The sequence below is a fragment of the Nerophis ophidion genome, linkage group LG07, assembly GCF_033978795.1.
Source record: "Nerophis ophidion isolate RoL-2023_Sa linkage group LG07, RoL_Noph_v1.0, whole genome shotgun sequence".
NCBI classification, from domain to species: domain Eukaryota; kingdom Metazoa; phylum Chordata; class Actinopteri; order Syngnathiformes; family Syngnathidae; genus Nerophis; species Nerophis ophidion.
Window position 1 is genome coordinate 72,200,424 of NC_084617.1, and position 11,952 is coordinate 72,212,375.

Here is an 11,952-nt window from a genome sequence, read left to right on the forward strand (position 1 = left end):
GGTATCGGACTGTCTTATTGTGGCGGTCCGTTCCCTGTACGATCAGTGTCAGAGCTTGGTCCGCATTGCCGGCAGTAAGTCGAACACATTTCCAGTGAGGGTTGGACTCCGCCAAGGCTGTCCTTTGTCACCGATTCTGTTCATAACTTTTATGGACAGAATTTCTAGGCGCAGTCAAGGCGTTGAGGGGTTCCAGTTTGGTAACCGCAGGATTAGGTCTCTGCTTTTTGCAGATGATGTGGTCCTGATGGCTTCATCTGACCGGGATCTTCAGCTCTCGCTGGATCGGTTCGCAGCCGAGTGTGAAGCGACCGGAATGAGAATCAGCACCTCCAAGTCCGAGTCCATGGTTCTCGCCCGGAAAAGGGTGGAGTGCCATCTCCGGGTTGGGGAGGAGACCCTGCCCCAAGTGGAGGAGTTCAAGTACCTAGGAGTCTTGTTCACGAGTGAGGGAAGAGTGGATCGTGAGATCGACAGGCGGATCGGTGCGGCGTCTTCAGTAATGCGGACGTTGTACCGATCCGTTGTGGTGAAGAAGGAGCTGAGCCGGAAGGCAAAGCTCTCAATTTACCGGTCGATCTACGTTCCCATCCTCACCTATGGTCATGAGCTTTGGGTCATGACCGAAAGGATAAGATCACGGGTACAAGCGGCCAAAATGAGTTTCCTCCGCCGTGTGGCGGGGCTCTCCCTTAGAGATAGGGTGAGAAGCTCTGCCATCCGGGAGGAACTCAAAGTAAAGCCGCTGCTCCTTCACATCGAGAGGAGCCAGATGAGGTGGTTCGGGCATCTGGTCAGGATGCCACCCGAACGCCTCCCTAGGGAGGTGTTTAGGGCACGTCCAACCGGTAGGAGGCCACGGGGAAGACCCAGGACACGTTGGGAAGACTATGTCTCCCGGCTGGCCTGGGAACGCCTCGGGATCCCCCGGGAAGAGCTAGACGAAGTGGCTGGGGAGAGGGAAGTCTGGGTTTCCCTGCTTAGGCTGTTGCCCCCGCGACCCGACCTCGGATAAGCGGAAGATGATGGATGGATGGATGGAAAAGTCACCATTTTATAAGAAAACTTTAACATTTTGGCAGTATTATAATAATAATCGTAATTTTTACATGGAACAAAAAAAAACTACAAAAAAATTGGCAAAAATTTCATAAAAGTGAGAATTTTATAAGACAAATGTCACCATTTTGCATTAAAAAGTAATAATTTCACACAAATAATAATTGTAGGATAAAATGTTGCAATATTACAGAAACATAAATAATAGGAGAAATCGTTGCCAATTTTATAAGAATAAAGTTGACACATTGTGAGAAAAAGACTGCTTTTAGTTCCTATTTTTGGGTGAATTTTTTGTTTGTAACTGGTTTTAAATCTTCATTTAACTGCCGTCTTGTTTTATCACATATTGCTGCCTTTGCACCTGCCAATGTTGACTTTTGTACGCACATTACATCAACAACAAAAAAATCCCGACTTTGGAGCAATGTTCACGGACTCTAGTATTCGGCTCTCTATTAGATGCAATGGTCCATTCCATATTGGACCATGATTTCGGTCCTAACCTTTTCACACCTCCTCAAAAGAAAGCTACTTTTTCTTCTTGATGGCTCAAGATGGAGATAAATACAACACACACACACACACACACACACACACACACACACACACACACACACACACACACACACACACACACACACACACACACACACGCAAATAGTTATTATCCGACAGGCAAAAAGCCGAATTATTCAGCAAAGACCAGCATGCTGACTCAACGAAACCAAAGACAAACTGACCCAGTGCAAAAAAGTAACCTCAGTCTCAAAGAGACCAGGCCAAAGTTAAAACCGCAAGAAGACCATAGCACGCGTGTGATTAATTTAAAAAACCGAATGAGTATTTTAGCACACGGGGCGACAGAAGCAGCGTTTGCATGCAAAGATTGACTGGAATTTTGCGTCCGAGTGGCGTGGACGCATCGAACGGAGGTAAAAACTGGCGAGCGCGGGCTACAGACCGAGGAGGCGACCGCGAAGAAGAGAGGGATGTGGAGTGTGAGCAGGGCGAGGAAGACCCCCCCCCCCCCCCCCCCCCCACCGTCCCCCGCACCCCCCGCCCCAGTGACACAGCATTTCCAGCGTCTGCTCTGGTACGGCGTGGGAAATCCCCGCCGCTGACGTCAGGCGAGGCCACGTGCGAGGAATGTGTGCGACACTGTCTGTGGTTTCTTTTCGCCGCCGTCGGTGGTGAGACAGCGGACCGAGGACGGCGCCACGGCAGGACCTACGCTCGCAGGTGGACCAGGTCACCTGGTTTGAAGTTCCAAGTGTGATGATGCACCCTGGTATACACGATATATACCCAAATACTGACTGGTATACACGATATATACCCAAATACTGACTGGTATACACGATATATACCCAAATACTGACTGGTATACACACATCATGTATACCAGTCAGTATGTATTATGTGTGTATACCAGTCAGTATGTATTATGTGTGTATACCAGTCAGTATGTATTATGTGTGTATACCAGTCAGTGTGTATTATGTGTGTATACCAGTCAGTATGTATTATGTGTGTATACCAGTCAGTATGTATTATGTGTGTATACCAGTCAGTGTGTATTATGTGTGTATACCAGTCAGTATGTATTATGTGTGTATACCAGTCAGTATGTATTATGTGTGTATACCAGTCAGTGTGTATTATGTGTGTATACCAGTCAGTATGTGTTATGTGTGTATACCAGTCAGTATGTATTATGTGTGTATACCAGTCAGTATGTGTTATGTGTGTATACCAGTCAGTATGTATTATGTGTGTATACCAGTCAGTATGTGTTATGTGTGTATACCAGTCAGTATGTATTATGTGTGTATACCAGTCAGTGTGTATTATGTGTGTATACCAGTCAGTATGTATTATGTGTGTATACCAGTCAGTGTGTATTATGTGTGTATACCAGTCAGTATGTGTTATGTGTGTATACCAGTCAGTATGTATTATGTGTGTATACCAGTCAGTGTGTATTATGTGTGTATACCAGTCAGTATGTGTTATGTGTGTATACCAGTCAGTATGTATTATGTGTGTATACCAGTCAGTATGTGTTATGTGTGTATACCAGTCAGTATGTATTATGTGTGTATACCAGTCAGTATGTATTATGTGTGTATACCAGTCAGTATGTGTTATGTGTGTATACCAGTCAGTATGTATTATGTGTGTATACCAGTCAGTATGTATTATGTGTGTATACCAGTCAGTATGTGTTATGTGTGTATACCAGTCAGTATGTATTATGTGTGTATACCAGTCAGTATGTGTTATGTGTGTATACCAGTCAGTATGTATTATGTGTGTATACCAGTCAGTGTGTATTATGTGTGTATACCAGTCAGTATGTGTTATGTGTGTATACCAGTCAGTATGTATTATGTGTGTATACCAGTCAGTGTGTATTATGTGTGTATACCAGTCAGTATTTATTATGTGTGTATACCAGTCAGTATTTATTATGTGTGTACCAGTCAGTGTGTATTATGTGTGTATACTAGTCAGTGTGTATTATGTGTGTATACCAGTCAATATTATGTGTGTATACCAGTCTGTATGTACTTAGTGTGTACACCAGTCAGTATTATGTGTGCATACCAGTCAGTATTATGTGTGTATACCAGTCAGTATGTATTATGTGTGTATACCAGTCAGTATGTGTTATGTGTGTATACCAGTCAGTATGTATTATGTGTGTATACCAGTCAGTATGTGTTATGTGTGTATACCAGCCGGTATGTATTATGTGTGTATACCAGTCAGTATTTATTATGTGTGTATACCAGTCAGTATGTGTTATGTGTGTATACCAGTCAGTATGTATTGTGTGTGTATACCAGTCAGTGTGTATTATGTGTGTATACCAGTCAGTATTTATTATGTGTGTATACCAGTCAGTATGTGTTATGTGTGTATACCAGTCAGTATGTATTATGTGTGTATACCAGTCAGTGTGTATTATGTGTGTATACCAGTCAGTATTTATTATGTGTGTATACCAGTCAGTATTTATTATGTGTGTACCAGTCAGTGTGTATTATGTGTGTATACTAGTCAGTGTGTATTTAGTGTGTATACCAGTCAATATTATGTGTGTATACCAGTCTGTATGTACTTAGTGTGTACACCAGTCAGTATTATGTGTGCATACCAGTCAGTATTATGTGTGTAGACCAGTCAGTATGTATTATGTGTGTATACCAGTCAGTATGTATTATGTGTATACCAGTCAGTGTGTACTATGTGTGTACACCAGTCAGTATGTATTATGTGTGTATACCAGTCAGTATGTATTATGTGTGTATACCAGTCAGTATGTATTATGTGTGTATACCAGTCTGTATTTATTATGTGTGTATACCAGTCAGTATGTATTATGTGTGTATACCAGTCACTATGTATTATGTGTGTATACCGGTCAGTGTGTATTATGTGTGTATATCAGTCGGTGTGTATTATGTGTGTATACCAGTCGGTGTGTATTATGTGTGTATACCAGTCAGTATGTATTATGTGTGTATACCAGTCAGTATGTATTATGTGTGTATACCAGTCAGTATGTATTATGTGTGTATACCAGTCATTGTGTATTATGTGTGTATACCAGTCAGTATGTATTATGTGTGTATACCAGTCAGTATGTATTATGTGTGTATACCAGTCATTGTGTATTATGTGTGTATACCAGTCAGTATGTATTATGTGTGTATACCAGTCAGTGTGTATTATGTGTGTATATCAGTCGGTGTGTATTATGTGTGTATACCAGTCGGTGTGTATTATGTGTGTATACCAGTCAGTATGTATTATGTGTGTATACCAGTCAGTATGTATTATGTGTGTATACCAGTCAGTATGTATTATGTGTGTATACCAGTCATTGTGTATTATGTGTGTATACCAGTCAGTATGTATTATGTGTGTATACCAGTCAGTATGTATTATGTGTGTATGCCAGTCAGTGTGTATTATGTGTGTATACCAGTCAGTATGTATTATGTGTGTATACCAGTCAGTATGTATTATGTGTGTATACCAGTCGGTGTGTATTATGTGTGTATACCAGTCCGTATGTATTATGTGTGTATACCGGTCAGTGTGTATTATGTGTGTATACCAGCCAGTATGTATTGTGTGTGTATACCAGTCAGTGTGAATTATTTGTGTATACCAGTAAGTATTATGTGTGTATACCGGTCATTATGTATTATGCGTGTATACCAGTCATTATGTATTATGTGTGTATACCAGTCACTATGTATTATGTGTGTATACCGGTCAGTATGTAGTATGTGTGTATACCAGTCAGTATGTATTATGTGTGTATACCAGTCAGTGTGTATTATGTGTGTATACCAGTCAGTATGTATTATGTGTGTATACCAGCCAGTATGTATTATGTGTGTATACCAGTCAGTATGTATTATGTGTGTATACCAGCCAGTATGTATTGTGTGTGTATACCAGTCAGTCTGTATTATTTGTGTATACCAGTCAGTATGTATTATGTGTGTATACCAGTCAGTATGTATTATGTGTGTATACCAGCCGGTATGTATTGTGTGTGTATACCAGTCAGTGTGTATTATTTGTGTATACCAGTCAGTATTATGTGTGTATACCAGTCATTATGTATTATGTGTGTATACCAGTCATTATGTATTATGTGTGTATACCAGTCACTATGTATTATGTGTGTATACCAGTCAGTATGTATTATGTGTGTATACCTGTCAGTGTGTATTATGTGTGTATACCAGTCAGTATTTATTATGTGTGTATACCAGTCAGTATGTATTATATATGTATACCAGTCGGTATGTATTATGTGTGTATACCAGTCAGTATGTATTATGTGTGTATACCGGTCAGTATGTATTATGTGTGTATACCAGTCAGTATGTATTATGTGTGTATACCAGTCAGTATTTATTATGTGTGTATACCAGTCAGTATGTATTATGTGTGTATACCGGTCAGTGTGTATTATGTGTGTATACCAGTCAGTGTGTATTATGTGTGTATACCAGTCAGTATGTATTATGTGTGTATACCAGTCAGTGTGTATTATGTGTGTATACCAGTCGGTGTGTATTATGTGTGTATACCAGTCAGTATGTATTATGTGTGTATACCAGTCAGTGTGTATTATGTGTGTATACCAGTCAGTATGTATTATGTGTGTATTCCAGTCAGTATGTATTATGTGTGTATACCAGTCAGTATTTATTGTGTGTGTATACCAGTCAGTATGTATTATGTGTGTATAAAAGTCAGTATGTATTATGTGTGTATACCAGTCGGTATGTATTATGTTTGTATACCAGTCGGTATGTATTATGTGTGTATACCAGTCAGTATTTATTATGTGTGTATACCAGTCAGTATGTATTATGTGTGTATGCAAGTCAGTATGTATTGTGTGTGTATACCAGTCAGTGTGTATTATGTGTGTATACCTGTCAGCAAGTATTATGTGTGTATACCAGTCGGTATGTATTATGTGTGTATACAAGTCAGTATGTATTATGTGTGTATACCAGTCAGTGTGTATTATGTGTGTATACCAGTCAGTATGTATTATGTGTGTATACCAGTCAGTATGTATTATGTGTGTATACCAGTCAGTATGTATTATGTGTGTATACCAGTCAGTGTGTATTATGTGTGTATACCTGTCAGTATGTATTATGTGTGTATACCAGTCAGTGTGTATTATGTGTGTATACCAGTCAGTATGTATTATGTGTGTATACCAGTCAGTATTTATTATGTGTGTATACCAGTCAGTATGTATTATGTGTGTATACAAGTCAGTATGTATTATGTGTGTATGCCAGTCAGTGTGTATTATGTGTGTATACCAGTCATTATGTATTATGTGTGTATACCAGTCAGTATGTATTATGTGTGTATACCAGTCTGTATGTATTATGTGTGTATACCAGTCTGTATGTATTATGTGTGTATACCAGTCTGTATGTATTATGTGTGTATACCAGTCAGTATGTATTATGTGTGTATACCAGTCTGTATGTATTATGTGTGTATACCAGTCAGTATGTATTATGTGTGTATACCAGTCAGTGTGTATTATGTGTGTATACCAGTCAGTATGTGTTATGTGTGTATACCAGTCAGTATGTATTATGTGTGTATACCAGTCAGTATGTGTTATGTGTGTATACCAGTCAGTATGTATTATGTGTGTATACCAGTCAGTATGTGTTATGTGTGTATACCGGTCAGTATGTATTATGTGTGTATACCAGTCAGTGTGTATTATGTGTGTATACCAGTCAGTATGTGTTATGTGTGTATACCAGTCAGTATGTATTATGTGTGTATACCAGTCAGTGTGTATTATGTGTGTATACCAGTCAGTATTTATTATGTGTGTATACCAGTCAGTATTTATTATGTGTGTACCAGTCAGTGTGTATTATGTGTGTATACTAGTCAGTGTGTATTATGTGTGTATACCAGTCAATATTATGTGTGTATACCAGTCTGTATGTACTTAGTGTGTACACCAGTCAGTATTATGTGTGCATACCAGTCAGTATTATGTGTGTATACCAGTCAGTATGCATTATGTGTGTATACCAGTCAGTATGTGTTATGTGTGTATACCAGTCAGTATGTATTATGTGTGTATACCAGTCAGTATGTGTTATGTGTGTATACCAGCCGGTATGTATTATGTGTGTATACCAGTCAGTATTTATTATGTGTGTATACCAGTCAGTATGTGTTATGTGTGTATACCAGTCAGTATGTATTGTGTGTGTATACCAGTCAGTGTGTATTATGTGTGTATACCAGTCAGTATTTATTATGTGTGTATACCAGTCAGTATGTGTTATGTGTGTATACCAGTCAGTATGTATTATGTGTGTATACCGGTCAGTGTGTATTATGTGTGTATACCAGTCAGTATTTATTATGTGTGTACCAGTCAGTGTGTATTATGTGTGTATACTAGTCAGTGTGTATTTAGTGTGTATACCAGTCAATATTATGTGTGTATACCAGTCTGTATTATGTGTGTAGACCAGTCAGTATGTATTATGTGTGTATACTAGTCAGTGTGTATTTAGTGTGTATACCAGTCAGTATTATGTGTGCATACCAGTCAGTATTATGTGTGCATACCAGTCAGTATTATGTGTGTAGACCAGTCAGTATGTATTATGTGTGTATACCAGTCAGTATGTATTATGTGTATACCAGTCAGTGTGTACTATGTGTGTACACCAGTCAGTATGTATTATGTGTGTATACCAGTCAGTATGTATTATGTGTGTATACCAGTCAGTATGTATTATGTGTGTATACCAGTCTGTATTTATTATGTGTGTATACCAGTCAGTATGTATTATGTGTGTATACCAGTCACTATGTATTATGTGTGTATACCGGTCAGTATGTAGTATGTGTGTATACCAGTCAGTATGTATTATGTGTGTATACCAGTCAGTGTGTATTATGTGTGTATATCAGCCGGTGTGTATTATGTGTGTATACCAGTCGGTGTGTATTATGTGTGTATACCAGTCAGTATGTATTATGTGTGTATACCAGTCAGTATGTATTATGTGTGTATACCAGTCAGTATGTATTATGTGTGTATACCAGTCATTGTGTATTATGTGTGTATACCAGTCAGTATGTATTATGTGTGTATACCAGTCAGTATGTATTATGTGTGTATGCCAGTCGGTGTGTATTATGTGTGTATACCAGTCAGTATGTATTATGTGTGTATACCAGTCAGTATGTATTATGTGTGTATACCAGTCGGTGTGTATTATGTGTGTATACCAGTCCGTATGTATTATGTGTGTATACCGGTCAGTGTGTATTATGTGTGTATACCAGCCAGTATGTATTGTGTGTGTATACCAGTCAGTGTGAATTATTTGTGTATACCAGTAAGTATTATGTGTGTATACCGGTCATTATGTATTATGCGTGTATACCAGTCATTATGTATTATGTGTGTATACCAGTCACTATGTATTATGTGTGTATACCGGTCAGTATGTAGTATGTGTGTATACCAGTCAGTATGTATTATGTGTGTATACCAGTCAGTGTGTATTATGTGTGTATACCAGTCAGTATGTATTATGTGTGTATACCAGCCAGTATGTATTATGTGTGTATACCAGTCAGTATGTATTATGTGTGTATACCAGCCAGTATGTATTGTGTGTGTATACCAGTCAGTCTGTATTATTTGTGTATACCAGTCAGTATGTATTATGTGTGTATACCAGTCAGTATGTATTATGTGTGTATACCAGCCAGTATGTATTGTGTGTGTATACCAGTCAGTGTGTATTATTTGTGTATACCAGTCAGTATTATGTGTGTATACCAGTCATTATGTATTATGTGTGTATACCAGTCATTATGTATTATGTGTGTATACCAGTCACTATGTATTATGTGTGTATACCAGTCAGTATGTATTATGTGTGTATACCTGTCAGTGTGTATTATGTGTGTATACCAGTCAGTATTTATTATGTGTGTATACCAGTCAGTATGTATTATATATGTATACCAGTCGGTATGTATTATGTGTGTATACCAGTCAGTATGTATTATGTGTGTATACCGGTCAGTATGTATTATGTGTGTATACCAGTCAGTATGTATTATGTGTGTATACCAGTCAGTATTTATTATGTGTGTATACCAGTCAGTATGTATTATGTGTGTATACCGGTCAGTGTGTATTATGTGTGTATACCAGTCAGTGTGTATTATGTGTGTATACCAGTCAGTATGTATTATGTGTGTATACCAGTCAGTGTGTATTATGTGTGTATACCAGTCGGTGTGTATTATGTGTGTATACCAGTCAGTATGTATTATGTGTGTATACCAGTCAGTGTGTGTTATGTGTGTATACCAGTCAGTATGTATTATGTGTGTATTCCAGTCAGTATGTATTATGTGTGTATACCAGTCAGTATTTATTGTGTGTGTATACCAGTCAGTATGTATTATGTGTGTATAAAAGTCAGTATGTATTATGTGTGTATACCAGTCGGTATGTATTATGTGTGTATACCAGTCGGTATGTATTATGTGTGTATACCAGTCAGTATTTATTATGTGTGTATACCAGTCAGTATGTATTATGTGTGTATGCAAGTCAGTATGTATTGTGTGTGTATACCAGTCAGTGTGTATTATGTGTGTATACCTGTCAGCAAGTATTATGTGTGTATACCAGTCGGTATGTATTATGTGTGTATACAAGTCAGTATGTATTATGTGTGTATACCAGTCAGTGTGTATTATGTGTGTATACCAGTCAGTATGTATTATGTGTGTATACCAGTCAGTATGTATTATGTGTGTATACCAGTCAGTATGTATTATGTGTGTATACCAGTCAGTGTGTATTATGTGTGTATACCAGTCAGTATGTATTATGTGTGTATACCAGTCAGTGTGTATTATGTGTGTATACCAGTCAGTATGTATTATGTGTGTATACCAGTCAGTATTTATTATGTGTGTATACCAGTCAGTATGTATTATGTGTGTATACAAGTCAGTATGTATTATGTGTGTATGCCAGTCAGTGTGTATTATGTGTGTATACCAGTCATTATGTATTATGTGTGTATACCAGTCAGTATGTATTATGTGTGTATACCAGTCTGTATGTATTATGTGTGTATACCAGTCTGTATGTATTATGTGTGTATACCAGTCAGTATGTATTATGTGTGTACACCAGTCAGTATGTATTATGTGTGTATGCCAGTCAGTATGTATTATGTGTGTATACCAGTCAGTATGTATTATGTGTGTATACCAGTCAGTATGTATTATGTGTGTATACCAGTCAGTATGTATTATGTGTGTATACCAGTCTGTATTTATTATGTGTGTATACCAGTCAGTATGTATTATGTGTGTATACCAGTCAGTATGTATTATGTGTGTATACCAGTCAGTATGTATTATGTGTGTATACCAGTCAGTATGTATTATATGTGTATACCAGTCAGTATGTATTATGTGTGTATACCAGTCTGTATTTATTATGTGTGTATACCAGTCAGTATGTATTATGTGTGTATACCAGTCACTATGTATTATGTGTGTATACCGGTCAGTATGTAGTATGTGTGTATACCAGTCAGTATGTATTATGTGTGTATACCAGTCAGTGTGTATTATGTGTGTATATCAGTCGGTGTGTATTATGTGTGTATACCAGTCGTGTGTATTATGTGTGTATACCAGTCAGTATGTATTATGTGTGTATACCAGTCAGTATGTATTATGTGTGTATACCAGTCAGTATGTATTATGTGTGTATACCAGTCATTGTGTATTATGTGTGTATACCAGTCAGTATGTATTATGTGTGTATACCAGTCAGTATGTATTATGTGTGTATGCCAGTCAGTGTGTATTATGTGTGTATACCAGTCAGTATGTATTATGTGTGTATACCAGTCAGTATGTATTATGTGTGTATACCAGTCGGTGTGTATTATGTGTGTATACCAGTCCGTATGTATTATGTGTGTATACCGGTCAGTGTGTATTATGTGTGTATACCAGCCAGTATGTATTGTGTGTGTATACCAGTCAGTGTGAATTATTTGTGTATACCAGTAAGTATTATGTGTGTATACCGGTCATTATGTATTATGCGTGTATACCAGTCATTATGTATTATGTGTGTATACCAGTCACTATGTATTATGTGTGTATACCGGTCAGTATGTAGTATGTGTGTATACCAGTCAGTATGTATTATGTGTGTATACCAGTCAGTGTGTATTATGTGTGTATACCAGTCAGTATGTATTATGTGTGTATACCGGTCAGTATGTATTATGT